The sequence below is a fragment of the Rattus norvegicus genome, chromosome 2, assembly GCF_021556685.1.
Source record: "Rattus norvegicus strain SHRSP/BbbUtx chromosome 2, alternate assembly SHRSP_T2T, whole genome shotgun sequence".
Lineage (NCBI taxonomy): Eukaryota > Metazoa > Chordata > Mammalia > Rodentia > Muridae > Rattus > Rattus norvegicus.
The window spans coordinates 16,101-31,155 of NC_141535.1; the positions used below are offsets into that span (position 1 = coordinate 16,101).

General features: G+C 41.8%; 2 pseudogenes; both read right to left on the minus strand.

Annotated features, from left to right (window-relative positions):
* Positions 1 to 226: 226 nt before the first annotated feature.
* On the minus strand, positions 227 to 379 carry LOC148006607 (5.8S ribosomal RNA; annotated as a pseudogene).
* Positions 380 to 1,465: 1,086 nt separating this feature from the next.
* LOC148006608 (18S ribosomal RNA) lies at positions 1,466 to 2,311 on the minus strand (annotated as a pseudogene; the record flags this gene model as incomplete).
* Positions 2,312 to 15,055: the final 12,744 nt, after the last annotated feature.

Sequence of the window (15,055 nt, forward strand, 5' to 3'; positions counted from 1 at the left end):
GCAGGCATGAGCCACCAGAAGGGTGACCGGCCTTCGGCTACGGTGGACGGGGAGATCTAGGCCCTCGCAGACCCACCGGGCGTGGACGGCCGCCGGCCGCCTCCCAGTCTGAACTTCGGGAGATGGAGGGCCAAGGGAAGAGGCCCTTCGAGCAGAGTCCCAGCCGCGCAACGCCCCCTCCCAGGTGGCGAAATCGCAGGGGGCATGGCAGCGATTGATCCTCAAGCTCCTCTCAGACATGTGTAACCCCGGGAGGAACCCGGGCCCTCAAGTGCGTCCATAGTGTCCATGATCAATGTGTCCTGCAATTCACATTAATTCTCCCAGCTAGCTGCGTTGTTCATCCACGCATGAGCCAAGTGATCCACGGCTAAGAGTCGTATCCATATCTGGGGTGCGAGCGGACTCCTATGGGTGCTAACAACAGCACCAGCTCCCCCGCCCGCCCCTGCTGAACCTGAAGAGAGGGGCTAATGGCAAGGCTGCTCCACCTCAGGCCGGCCAGTGGGAAACTAAAGGATACATGTGAAAAGAAAAAGACAGGGTACCGAACGGAAAGGCGGAACACACGGTACACGGGACACCGCGCACCCAGCACCCGGCGGCGGCCAGCCAATGGGCGGGCAAGTCGGGCGCTCGGGCTGGGACCCCAAGGGCGCCCAGAGGGGGCCCGCGACGGGGCCCCTGACCGCCGCCTCTGGAAGCGCCGGCGGCCGGAGGGGTCCCGCTGAGTTTCAGGGAGCACCAGGTGGAGGGAGGAAACGGGAAGCCCTCCTGCGGATGACCGAAGGGCGGTAGGGAGAGCCCCCCCCCCCCCGGAGGTCTTTAAACTTCCGCACCTGAACAGGACAGCTAGGTACCCGGACAGGAGCTGGGCGGACACGCGAGGCCCAGAAGGCGGGGCGGGCTGCGAGAGCCCCCCCCCCCCCCCCCGTGGCACAGGCACACCCTGCACGCGACAGAGACACCCCGGCACCTTCAGAGCCAGAGAGCTGTGGCGGAGGGGCAGCAGGTGCCATGAGGAGAGGGAGCGGGTCCCGGCCACCACGTACCGTCCCCCGCCCCCCCCCCCCCCCCCCCGTGCACACGAGATGAGATCACGGAGCCGGTCCAGAAAGAGCCAGAATGACCTCGGTACACCGAGGGCCTTGGCTGGCCAGTGGGTAAGGGAGGTGCCAGCTGCGGAGGCATCAGTGGTGGAGGCAGAGGTGGACTCATGGAGGCAAGGACATAGGCAGAAGAGCAAGGGAGAGAGAGAGAATGGAGGAGGTCCCTCGACGAACCAGACCTGACACCCTCCCCGCACCACTCCTTAAGGACCCCTGCCTTTCCCGAAATGCTCACTTGGCCGGCAGCCGAGGCACACGCGAGGAATGTGACCAGGACCCGGGGACGCCTCTCCTGGTGAGAGGAGGGACTCACACAGGCCCTAGAAAGGACCAAACACCCCCTCGGCCTTCTCCATTAATGATCCTTCCACCGGTTCACCTACAGAAACCTTGTTATGATTTTTACTTCCTCTAGATAGTCAAGTTCGACCTTCTTCTCTGATCAGGCCTCACTAAACCATCCAATTGGTAGTAGCGAAGGGTGTGTGTACAAAGGGCAGGGACTTAATCAACGCAAGCTTTTGACCCGCACTTACTGGGAATTCCTCGTTCATGGAGAATAATTGCAATCCCCGATGTCCATCACAAATGAGGTTCCATGGGTTAACCCGTGACTGCCTTTGTAGGGTAGGCACACGCTGAGCCAGTCAGTGTGGCGCTAATGCAGCCCCGGACATCTAAGGGAATCACAGACCTGTTATTACTCAATCTCGGGTGGCTGAACACCACTTGTCCCTCTAAGAAGTTGGGGGACGCCGACCGCTCAGGGGGTCGCGTAACTAGTTACCATGCCAGGGTCTAGTTCGTTATCGGAACTAACCAGACATATCGCTCCACCATCTAAGAACGGCCATGCGGAATCCAGAAAGAGCTATCAATCTGTCAATCCTGTGTGTGTCCGGGCCGGGTGAGGATTCCTGTGTTGAGTGAAATTAAGCTGCAGGCTCCACTCCTGGTGGTGCCCTTCCGTCAATTCCGTTAAGTTTCAGCTTTGCAACCATACTCCCCCGGAACCCGAAGACTTTGGTTTCCCAGAAGCTACTTGACTATCATGGGAATAACTCCGCCGCATCACCAGTCTGCATCTGTTTAGTTATGTACCCCCATTTGTTTTTCTTTTTCTTTCTCCATTTCTCTTTCTTTCTCTTTCATTGGGGGAGGGGATTTTTTTAATTCACATTTTAAATATGATTTTCCTGATTTGCCCTCTAGAAACCGGCTATTATTTCCCCTCATGCCTCCTGTTCTGAGAGCAGTTCCTCACTCACCCACTCACTCCTTCCAACCTGCCCATTCTGACAGTTCCCTACACTGGGGCATCAAGCCTTGGGCATTTGCTCCCATTGGTGCCGGAAAAGGATATCCTCTGCTTCATATGCAGATGGAGCCATAGGCTCATCCTTGTGTATTCTTGGGATGGTTGTTTAGTCCATGGAAGATCGAGGGCAGGGGTTTGGTTGGTTGATATTGTTCTTCTTATGGGGTGGCAAACCCCTTCAACTACTTCAGTTCTTTCTCTAAGTCCTCTTTTTGGAACCTTGTTCTCAGCTCAATGGTTGACTGCAAGCATTCTCTCTCCCTTCTTCCTTCCCTCTCTTCTTCCATCCCTCCCCACACTGCTCTATGTTTGTATGTTTGTGTGTTTGTGTGTTTCGGTGTATGTGTGTGTGTGTCTGTCTGTGTGTCTGTCTGTATGTCTTTCTAAGAGAATGTCACTTTTCTTTTCTTAGATAAAGTGATGAGATAAGAGTCTTACCCAAGCTATGCAAATACGTCCTTTAGGCTGAGGCCAGAGTATTTTTTCCCTCTGTTGTACTATTTATAGACCTAATACTAGGAGCTTCTAGCCTCCATGTAATCCAACCTTCCAATCTGACTGATTCAATATGGTTTCTCTTGGCATCTTCATGAGTTGTTCTACTTGGACTCACATTAACCTGGACAATGTGTTACAATCTTCTGGATCCTTCTAATTCTCCAGCTTTTTCTCTTCTCCCCAGTGAATAGTTTGTTCTCTCAGAACCTGAATCTGTAAAATCATGTCCAGAAAACTTCAGTATACACATGCCACACACCACAACTTCTCTTTCTTGCTCTACTTCTCTGTCTTTCTTTTGTCTATTTTTGTCTTTCTTTCTCTACTCCTGTGTATTCTCTTATTCCTAAGCTGTTCTCATGTGAATTGGGCATATTTTATCTGTGATACATTCTGTCACTTCTTTTCTTTGAATTACTACTTCATCTGGCCCTCAATTATATGACACTTACAAACATGGCTACTTCCTTATATAAACTAACCTTACAATGTACAATCATTTTGCTAATATTTATCTACCTGGACCTATTGGATGTAAAGAATTAACCTTTCAGGATGCCTATATTTATGGCAGAATCTTTCTGACATTTCATATATGATGTCCTGTGTCTCAAAGATGAGGGTATTAGAATAAAATTATTCTACACATTTTCTAGGAAGTTGAAAGATTCAACTTACGTCTTATTTTATGATCCCATTAGCAGCCATCAGTCCAAAACACAAAATCACTAAAACAAATCCTAGTTGCATCATGTAGGGTGGGAAGATATCCCAGTGATTAAGCAGGCAGGAAATGTTAGAGAGACGTGGGAAGAAGATTGTTTATTGGTCTACATTTATGGCTTGCTCAGCCTGTGTTTTTATAGAAGCTAGAACAATAAACCCAGGAGTGGGACAACCTACAGTGAGCTGGGCCCTCCAAGAAAATTATTGATCAAGAAAGTGCCCACAGGCTTTTTCATTGAACAATCTTATGAAGAGTTTTTTCTCAGTTAAGATTTCTTCTTCCAAGTTATCTCTAGTTTTATATCACGTTGATAAAAAACCTTCTTATATAGTTTGTAGGTGAGAGTTTGTGGGTGGATATCTCTAAACTTATATATTGAAGTGATATCATTAAAAATTTTTACAAAAGAATGGCTAATAATAACCTGTGTGTGTGTTTTTCTTAAATCCCACAGGCTTTCACCCGATTCTCGGTACCATGTCGGTGCGGGCATTGGGCACCGCCAGTGTATGTCAGTGAAATTATGTGTGTATATGTGTTTCTGCATGCCCACAGATATTATATGTACCATAATAGGGTATTAAAGAGGACAATGTCTTAATCTGAAGAAATGCTTTAGATTCCAGCACACACCAGCAAGAAAACATTCCTTTTTTGGCATGGGGTAGCAATTGGGCTTGCAACAATAAATTATGAAATATACTAGGAAGAGTGAAATAGCTCAGTAGGTAAAGATATTTGTTGCCAGGGCAGTTAACCTTGGTTTGGTCCTTGGGACATACACAATGGAAGGAGGAAATGAATGCCATAAATTGGACTCTGTCATCCACATGTGTGCAATCACATGCAGAACCAAGCAAATACTCAACTAAAAGAATCAGAAAATTAGAATTCTATAAATATAGGACTTAAAATATATGCATAAATTAAAGTAAGGAAATAGGTTGACATGAGATATGGTAAGAATTCTGTAAAGCTGATACATACCCAGACTTAGAGAAAGTATCCCTATACATATGTGTGTTCCGTTTCACCCCTTTCTGAAGCAAGAAAAAATTACATACATGGAATTTCTGCTTAGTATTACAGCGCAACAGAACATAATATTGAGAATTAAAAGAAGAATACATATATAGTTCATATGAAGGCAACTTGGTCTTGCAGAGATAAGCTAAACAACTCCTGGATACTATAAGTTCAGACTCATGAACATGTATTACTCAGATTGATGAATCAAAAAACTTAAATATGGGGCATGTAGATTCCAGAGACTTTTCCACAGTGGTATTGTGTAACCAGGGTGACCAGAGAGTAGCACTTGTATTTGTATCACTTAGATTTATAGGGACCTTTCCTTGCATGGTGGAGGAATAGGCATCTACACTGAAATGTACTATATGTAACTAGAGAAATAAAACAAAATGTTCTCCTTTATAACCAAATCAGGAATACGACTAGGAGATTCCAGGTTTCTTAGTCACATCATGAAACAGAATCAAGTGACCTTGTTCCAATATGATATTCTTCATTCTTTCTGAGATATGAGGTAGAGGATGAAAGAAAATACCCCAACAACCTGGGTTTAGGGTAATATGTTAGTTAAAAATGTCAAGTGTATGAGTCCAAGGGGATCTGACATCCATCAGTGGTCATGGAATACTTCCACTGGACTCTCCACAGTGGTTGCCTGTGCAGGATTTAGTTGCTGAATCAGCACTCATTTTTGAAATGTAGAAGACATCAAAATATAGACAAGAGAGATCATCCTCATATTCATTTACAAAGCACCCCCACAAGTTTCCTATTGTCTTATATGGAAAGGATAAATTTAAAAGAGTAAAACAATATTATTATACTCAAAGAAAAAGCTTGTGTCAAAGAAACAACAACAATTAAAGGCAAAAGTCTATGTTTTTCAATAGAGTGACTATAAGGAAAAGAAGTACACTTTAAGCACCCATTGTTATCTTCTTCAAATTTATGGAGCATGGATGTTATAAAATGAATGATAACATAAAATAACAATGTAGGGTGAGAAGCTAATTGAGAGAGGAGCAGAAATTAAAACCAAAGCAGCTCAGAGCATCAAAGAAGCCCGTGGTAAAACCAAATCTGCAGCAACACAATTGTAAGCAATACCCATTATGGAAAAGTAAAAGACAATTCAAAAGGCACATTAATGTATATGATGGACACTTGCGTCAACTTGGATTTAGATGCCTCTAAATCTGGAGGGGTTTGTCTCCTATCGAGAAGGCAAAAGGTTCCCTTTCAGAAATTTGAAGTAGATTGAATAATTTTACCCTCTTTATCCTAGTAAAAATAAAATAAGGCCAGAACATAATTTAAATTGTAAACGTGTGTATGTGGGGGGTGTGTCTTTATTAAATTATGTGTGAGTATTTGCATGCATAGGGTTGCCTGTGGAGGCTAGAAAAGGAAGAGTATTGGGTCCCTGAAACTGAAATTACCAGTGATTATGAGAAATCTTGTTCTTTGAATCTAACATGGTTCTTCTTCAAAAGCAGTACATGTTCTTAACTTCTCCGTCAACTCTCCAGTCTCCTGTAAAAATAAGTTAAAAAATGATTTTTTTTCCTAAAGACAAGGAGGCTGAATGAATATAATGATTCTGAGGTTATTTTTAAAGATGAAATTCATTATGATAGACAATGGGCATAATATATCTAAAACTAAAAAAAGATAAAAGTGCAAACAATAAGGAACAGTGTGCTGTATGAGAGATGTTGCAGGGTAAAAAATGACATGAAACTTTCTAAAGAGGCTTGAGTCTGCTTATAAGGTCACAGTACTTTGTGTGTACATGTTTGTGTGGGGGTACATATATCTGCAGGTGCATGTCTACAGGTGTGAATAAGGAGGTCAAAGGTCAATACTAGGTATCATTCTCAGTCACTCTCTACTGTATTGATTTTGTGACATGGTCTCCAGCTGACCATGGAATTACCAATTTAGCTAGACTGGGGCTCTGTCAAGCCACAGGGTTTCTTTCTTTTCCATTTCACAGGCACCAGGATGATTAGCTTGGAACACAGTCCCATGACTTTTTATATGTTCTCTGGAGACTGCACTCAAATCCTCATGCATGTATCAGAAATAATTTAGCAGAGGTGCTACCTCTTTCTGGCAGTGGCCATGTAGCTGCTGCAAGGAATAGCATATGAGTGCTTCAGTGACAGGATTCTACTATGGCAAGTCCATGGAAACCACTTCTCAGTTGACAAGGGAAATTTGGTGGCCTTTATATTTAGTACCAAGTTTGCATGCCCTACAAGCTCTCCTTTCCTTCGTTGTACTGCATATCGAAGTCATTATCGAAGTTGTAGCACTTCATCAGTCATGGACAAGGCCATCTGGAGTCACACAGACTAAGTCACTGTGGATGATTCTACATTTTTCTCAAAACTCTTTCAAGGGATAAAATGTTCTTCATCTCTTTTTGTATCTATCAATCCTCCAGATGTTACCATAAATCCTGGCAATTTGAGACTTATAATCATATCTTTAGAGAAGTACCCAGTCACACTGAGCAAGTCTGTGTCAGCTGTGGAGAGAGGTAGGTCCTGCTTACATAACTGTTTTTAAGGAGCTATATCTGATCAGTAGAGACATGGAAAATGCAGAGATTATGTGAGATTTATAGAGACTTAAAAATGGCTCTTAGAATGATTACATCTTACAAAGATCTATATATTAGAAAGATGTCTAGAAGATCTGCTTTGTAAAATGAACTTGTCTGTCTGCAATTAAAAGGGAATTATGATAGGAGATAATATCTAGGTATAGTTTACCAAGAAATGTTTAATTCGGCCTCTCACTATGCATAACTATGTAACCATGTTTGCTACCAGACTGATATGTCTTCCTGTTTACAGGACAGCCTGACCAGACATCTCTTTTGTCTTGCTGAAATTGTGCTTTTTAATGTAATATAAGTTTAGGTGGTGACTGATCCAAGGAATGGGAGAAGGAGGAAGGGGAACTATTGGGGGATTTGTGTAAAGATAGAGCTTTTGAAATGTTGATATTATGATTTCTTTTAATAATGTAAGCAATGATATCACTGCTTGGGTAAGCACAATTGTCATTGTATAAATATAGAAGGCTCAAGTTATTTGTGGCCACTTGCCTGAAAATCAAAAGGTGGTCAGTGTCTTCACTTTTGTTAACTCCCCTTCTCCATCTCAGGACCTAAACATTATAGCTAGAACTGGCATTGGCATCTTCTTGGTTCCTAAATTTTAATTTTTTAAAAATTTTTATTAGATATATTTCTTTACTTCCATTTCAAACATTATTCCCCTTCCCAATTTCCTGTATATAAGCCCCCATTCCCTCCCATCTCCCTCCCCCATACAGGTATTCCCACTATACATCCACTTTATCCCCCCCCAAATTCCCCTGCACTGGGGGTCTAACCTTGGCAAGACCAGGGGCTTCCCCTTCCCCTGGTGCCCCAACAAGAGTATTCTCTGCTATATATGCGGTTGGAGCCCTGGATTATTCCATGTATAGTCTTTCGGTACTGGTTTAGGCCCTGGAAGCTCTGTTTGGTTCGCATTGTTGTTTTGATGGGGTTGCATGCAACTTTAACTCTTTCAATATTTCGTCTAATTCCCTCCAAGGGTCTTGTTCTCCAATCAATGGTTTGCTGCTAGCATTGACTTCTGTATTGGACATGCTCTGGATGTGTCTCTTAGGAGAAATCTATATCCAGTTCCTTTCAAGATGCATTTTATTACTTCATCAATCGTATCTAGTATACATATATATACATAAATACATATATATACATATATATGTATATATATATATATATATATATATATATATATATACATACACACACATATATGTATCCCCTTTTAAGGAGTGGGAGCATCTGAATTTTGGTCATCCTTCTTCTTGAGCTTCCTGTGGTCTGTGGATTGCATCTTGGGTAATTCGAGCTTTTTGGCTAATATCCACTTACCAAGTGTGTTTTCCTGTGATTGAGTAACATCACTCAGGATGATATTTTCTAGTTCATTCCATTTCCCTATGAATTTCATGAAGTCATTGTTTTTGATAGCTGAGTAGTACTCCACTGTGTAGATGTACCAGTTTTTTGAATCCATTCCTCTGTTGAAGGGCATATGGGTTCATTCCAGCTTCTGACTATTATAAATAAGGCTGATATGAACATAGTGGAGCATGTGTCTTTGTTGTATGTTGCAGCATCTTTTGGGTATATGCCCAAGAGAGGTATAGCTGGGTTCTCAGGTAGTGTAATCTCCAATTATCTGAGGAAACTCCAGACTGATTTCCAAAGTGGTTGTACCAGTTTGCAATCCCACCAACAATGGAAGAGTGTTCCTCTTTCTCCACATCCTCCCTAGCATCTGCTGTCAACTGAGTTTTTTATTTTAGCTTTTCTGAATGGTGTGAGGTAAAATTTCAGGGTTGTTTTGATTTTCATTTCCCTGATGACTAAGGATGTTGAACATTTCTTTAGCTGTTTTTTGGCCATTCGATAATCCTCAGCTGAGAATGATTTGTTTAGCTCTGTACCCCATTTTTAATAGGGTTATTTCACTCTCTGGGTTCTAACTTCTTGAGTTCTTTGTATGTTTTAGATATTAGCCCTGTATCTGATGTAGGATTGGTAAAGATCTTTTCCCAATATGTTGGTTGCCATTTCATCCTATTGACAGTGTCTTTTCCTTCACAAAAGCTTTGCAGCTTTATGAGGTCACATTTGTCGATTCTTGATATTAGAGCATGAGCCATTGGCATTTTGTTCAGGAAATTTTGCCCAGTGCCCATGTGTTCGAGACACTTCCTCATTTTTTCTTCTCTTAGAGTGGGTCTATCTGGTTTGATGTGGAGGGCCTTGATCCACTTGGACTTAAGCTTTGTACATAGTAATAAGAATGGATCAATTTGCATTTTTCTACATGCTGACCTCCAATTGTACCAACACCATTTGTTGAAAGTGTTATCTTTCTGCCATTGGATGGTTTTAGCTCCTTTGTGAAAGATCAAGTGACTATAGGTGTGTGGGTTTATTTCTGGGTCTTCAATTCTATTCCACTGATCTATCTGTCTGTCTCTGTACCAATCCCATACAGTTTTTAATGACGATTCCTTGGTAATACTCCTTGAAGTCAGGGATGGTGATTCTCACAGAAGATCTTTTAATGTTGAGTATAGTTTTCGCTATCCTGGGTTTTGCAAATTGCTCTTTTTATCTCTATAAAGAATTGAGTAGGGATATTGATGGAGAGTGTATTGAATCTATAGATTGCTTGTGGCAAAATGGCCATCTTTACTATATTAATCCTGCCAATCCATGAGCATGGAAGACCTTTCCATCTTCTCAGTTCTTCCTCAATTTTTTTCTTAAGAGACTTGAAGTTCTTGTCATGCAGATCTTTCGTTTGCTTGGTTAAAGTCACACCAAGATATTTTATATTACTTGGGAATATTGTGAAGGGTGTCAGTTCCTTAATTTTTTTCTCAGCCTGTTTATCCTTTGAGTACTGAATTATTTGAGTTAATTTATACCCCGGCACTTTGCTGAAGTTGTTTATCACGTTACGTAGTTCTCTGGTGGAACTTTTGGGGTCACTTAACTATACTATTATATCATCTGCAAATAGTGATAATTTGATTTCTTCCTTTCAAATTTATATCCCTTTGACCTCTTTTCACGGTCTGATTGCTCTGGCTATGACTTCGACTATTAGATTGAATCAGTAGGGAGAGAGTCTTGTTTAATTCCTGATTTAAGTTGGGTTGCTTCAATTTTCTCTCCATTTAGTTTGATCTTAGCTACTGGTTTGCTGTATATTGCTTTTACTATGTACAGATATGGGCCTTGAAATTCTGATTTTTCCAGGACTTTTATCATGAAGGGGTGTTGAACTTTGTCAAATGCTTTTTCAGCATCTAATCAAATGACCATGTCATTCTTATCTTTGGGTTAGTTTATATAGTGGACTACATTGATGGATTTTCTTATATTAAACAATCCCTGCATCCCTGGAATGAAGCCTACTTGATTATGATGAATGATCATTTCGATGTGTTCTTGGATTCCATTTGTAAGACATTTGTGAGTATTTTTGCATCAATAATCATAAGGGAAATTGGTCTGAACTTCTTTTTCTTGGTTGAGTCTTTGTGTGGTTTCAGTATAAGATTAATTGTATAATCTTATTATTCAATTATTAATTCATAGAAGGAATTTAGGTGTGTTCCATCTGTTTCAATTCTGTAGAATAGTTTGAACATCTTAGTATGAGGTCTTCTGTGAAGCTCTGGTAGAATTCAGACCTGAATCCATCTGGACCTGGGCTCTTTTTGGTTGGGAGACTCTTAATAACAATAACTGTTTCTATTTCTTTAGGAGTTATGGGGGTGTTTAGATGGTTTATTTGTTCCTGATTTAGCTTTGTATCTGTCTAGAAAACTGTCCATTTCCTCCAGATTTTCCAGTTTTGTTGAATATAGGCTTTTGTATTAGGATCTAATTTTTTTTTTTAATTTCTTCAGATGGTGCTGTTATGCCTCCCAATTCATTTCTGATTTTGTTAATTTGGATACACTGTCTGTGACCTCTGGTTAGTCTAAGGGTTTATCTATCATGTTGATTTTCTCAAAGAACCAGCTCCTGGTTTTCTTGATTCTTTGTATACGCATTTTTGTTTCTACTTGGTTGATTTCAGCTCTGATTTTGATTATTTCCTGCCTTCTACTCCTCTTGGGTTTATTTAATTCTATTTGTTCTAGAGCTTTTAGGTGTGCTGTCAACAGTGGCCCTTAGAATTGGGGCTGATTTGGAGGGGGGGTTCTTGGTCTCCTTGGGTATTCCAGTGTCTTTATAGGTGATATCTTCTGTCCTAATGTGGTCTTTATCTGGTTGGCTGTTTTAACCACTACCTCTAAGGAGAGATCTCCTTAGTTGGATGGGAGGAGGTGGAGTAAGGGGAGAGGCAGGTGGAAGCTCCTTTGTTTTCTTAATGGAGTCCTGCCATGGGGGGGTGGGGAGAGGGAGGAGCAGACAGTCTGTTTAGTGTCTCCTTTGAAGCCTTGGGGGTTTTCTGCATCAGCTCAGCCACAGGGCACATCCCCTAGGTGATACAGGACTTAAAAGTTTGACCACACTTACCCCACACTGCCACAGGGTGGGTGTTGGGCTGTGGAAAGCTGCAAGAAAACTACCGGGGGTGGGGGTGGGGGTGGGGGTGGGGGTGGGGGTGGCTGGGGGGTGGGGGAGTGGAGGTGGGGGGTGCAGGAACTGAGGAATTTTTTTTTAATGTTGTGTTTTTGTGTGTGTCAGTGAACTGTCTGTTACAGAAAAGAGGAGAAACAGTTTGTCCAATGGGAACATTCCCTTGGCCTATCAGCCTTGGGGGATTCCACAGAAGTCCAAAAGGTTAAGCCTTCCTGAAGATTAAAAAAGAGCAGGTGCCCTGTGGCTTTAAGTGTCTGCTGCTTTACCAGGTTAGATAGGGAGTCTGCCAAAACCAATTGCAGGTTGTTTTGCAGGCTGTCAGGATTTAGACAGGGGCTAGAGGGACCTTCAGCCAACCCCAGAGAGTAGCTCTGGCCAGGAGCCTTCAGTTGCCCCTTCAGCTTGACCTAAGCTTGAGATGAAAACTCAGCAGGAAAAGATAGGTTGCTAGTCTCCAGAGTTGGGGGAGGTGACTCAACTTCCTGCACTGCAGTTTTGTTGATCATTGTTCTAGCACTACATTTTAGGGCTCTGGTGCCCGAGTGCTCTCCGCAGTGATCTCTGACCAGGCTGGCTAGTTGTGTGGCTACAGGTAAAGGGAGAAAGATCTCAGGCAGGGAGGGGGAACATTATTTTGCCACCCCAACTGCCTGTCCTTCTCCTTACCCCAACTGCCTGCCACTTTGGACTGAACCAGCCGGGGACTGACTAGGCAGTGAGGAGTGCAAGGGAGATTCTGGCTGTGATGATTTCCAGAGAGCAGATCTCATCTCCAAGTGGCTCTTATAACAGAAGCTCATAGACAATGGAATAATTCCTGCACACCTTTCATTGTGCTTAAATAGTTTTGTGAATGGGTCAGTGTCTGACAGAAGGTACTTCCTATTGGTTTGTCCTGAGAGCTTGGGAAGACCTCCTCATATACTTATTTGTAGGTGTGATCCTGCTTCTACCTCTGATCTGTCTTGAGCCTACATAACCTGTGGTGAAGGGGCTTGCAGCATTGCCCTACATGACTGGTCTGTCTTAAACCTCTGTAAAGGGGTCTTTGGGGGGAACTGATATCCTGGGAAATTGGGAAGGCACCGGCAGTCCCCTTTAAGTGTCCTGGAAATTCAACCTATCTCCGGCAGGAATCAGGGTACCTTTCACTGCCTGCCCCTCTAGTGAATTACATTGATGGATTTCCATATATTGAACTGTCTCTGCATCCTTGGGATGAAATCCACTTCATCATGATAGATTATCATTTTGATGGTTGCTTGGATTTGGTTTGTAAGAATTTTATTGAGTATTTATGCTTTGATATTCATAAGGGAAATTGCTCTGAAGTTCTCTTTCTTTCTTGTTTTTTTGTGTGGTTTAGGTATAAGCATTGTTGGTATCAAGTGTTGCCTTTAGCAGTAACACCATACATTCCCAGAAGACGTTTTGGCTCAAGTCTCACCTCCACCTGGGCATCTTTACCTCACAGTACAAATATAAGCAGACTCCCTACACCCTCACTCTCTTTTCTGTTCTTTCTCTGGCCCCTTCCCCTTGTATTTAATAAGGGAATTATTAAATCTCACCACATGGAACCGTGTTGGTATTGGTTTGGTGTGCTCTTTCTGGTCGGGCGCAGCCAGTATTTAATAGCAACAAACATAATTATGGTTTCATAGAAGGAATTGGCTAGTGTTCCTTCTTTTTCTATTTTGTGGAATAGTTTGCACCATATTGGTATGACATCTTCTATGAAGGTCTCATAGAATTCTGCACTAAACACATCTGGTCCTGGGATTTATTTGGAAGGGAGACTTTTAATAACCGCTTCTATTTCTTTAGTAGTTATGGGACTGTTTAGATGCTTTGTGTGATCCTGACTTAACTTTGGTACCTGGAATCTGTTTAGAAAATTATCCATTCAATACAGATTTTCCTGTATTGTTGAATATAAGCTTTTGTAGTAGGATCTGAATATTTTCTGAATTTCCTCAGATTCTCTTGTTATGTCTTACTTTTCATTTCTGATTTGTTAATTTGGATACCCTGTGCCCTCCGGTTAGTCAGGCTAAGGGTTTATTATCTATCTTGTTGATTTTCTCAAAAAACCAGCTCCCACTTTTGTGGATTCTTTGTATATTCCTTTTTTGTTTCTACTTGGTTGATTTCAGCCCTGAGTTTAATACAATTTCCTGCCTTCTACTCTTCTTGGGTGCATTTGCTTCTTTTAGTTCTAGAGGTTTTAGGTGTTCTGTCAAGGTGCTAATGTATGCTCTCTCTCCAATTTCTTTTTGAGCTGTGAGTTTTCCTCTTAGCACTGCTTTCATTGTGTTCCATAAGTTTGGGTACATTGTATCTTTATTTTCATTAAATCCAAAAAAGTCTTAATTTATTTCTTTATTTTTTCCATGACCAAGTTATCATTGAGTAGATTGTTATTCAGCTTCCATGTATACGTGAGCCTTCTTATCTCTATTGTTATTGAAAACAAGCCTTAGTCCATGTAATGTGATAGGATGCTTGCAATTATTTCAATCTTATATCTGTTGAGGTCTGTTTTGTGATCAATTATATGGTCAGTTCTGGAGAAGGTACCATGAGGTTGTAAGAAGAAGGTATATTCTTTTCTTTTGGGATGAAATGTTCTATTAATATCTGTTAAGTCTATTTGGTTCGTAACTTAGGTTAGTTTCTCTATGTCTCTGTTTAATTTCTGTTTCTATGAGCTGTCCATTGATGAGAGTGGGGTGTTGAAATCTCCCACTGTTATTGTGTGACATGCAATATATGCTTTGAGCTTTAGTAAGGTTCCTTTTATGAATGCCAGTGCCCTTGCATTTTTAGCATAGATATTCAGGACTGAGAGTTCATCTTGTTGGACTTTTCCTTCGATGAATATGAAGTGTCCTTCCTTATCTTTTCTGAAAACTTTTAGTTGAAAGTTGATTTTATTCGATATGAGAATGGCTACTCCAGCTTTTTTCTTTGGACCATTTGCTTGGGAAATTATTTTCCAGCAATTTACTGTGAGGTAATGTCTGTCATTGTCACTTATGCGGGTTTCCTGTTTGCAGCAAATGCTGAGTCCACTTTAAGTATCCACTCTATTTGTCCATGTCTTTTTATTAGAGAAGTGAGTCCATTGATATTAAGAGATATTAAAGAATAGGATTGTTGTT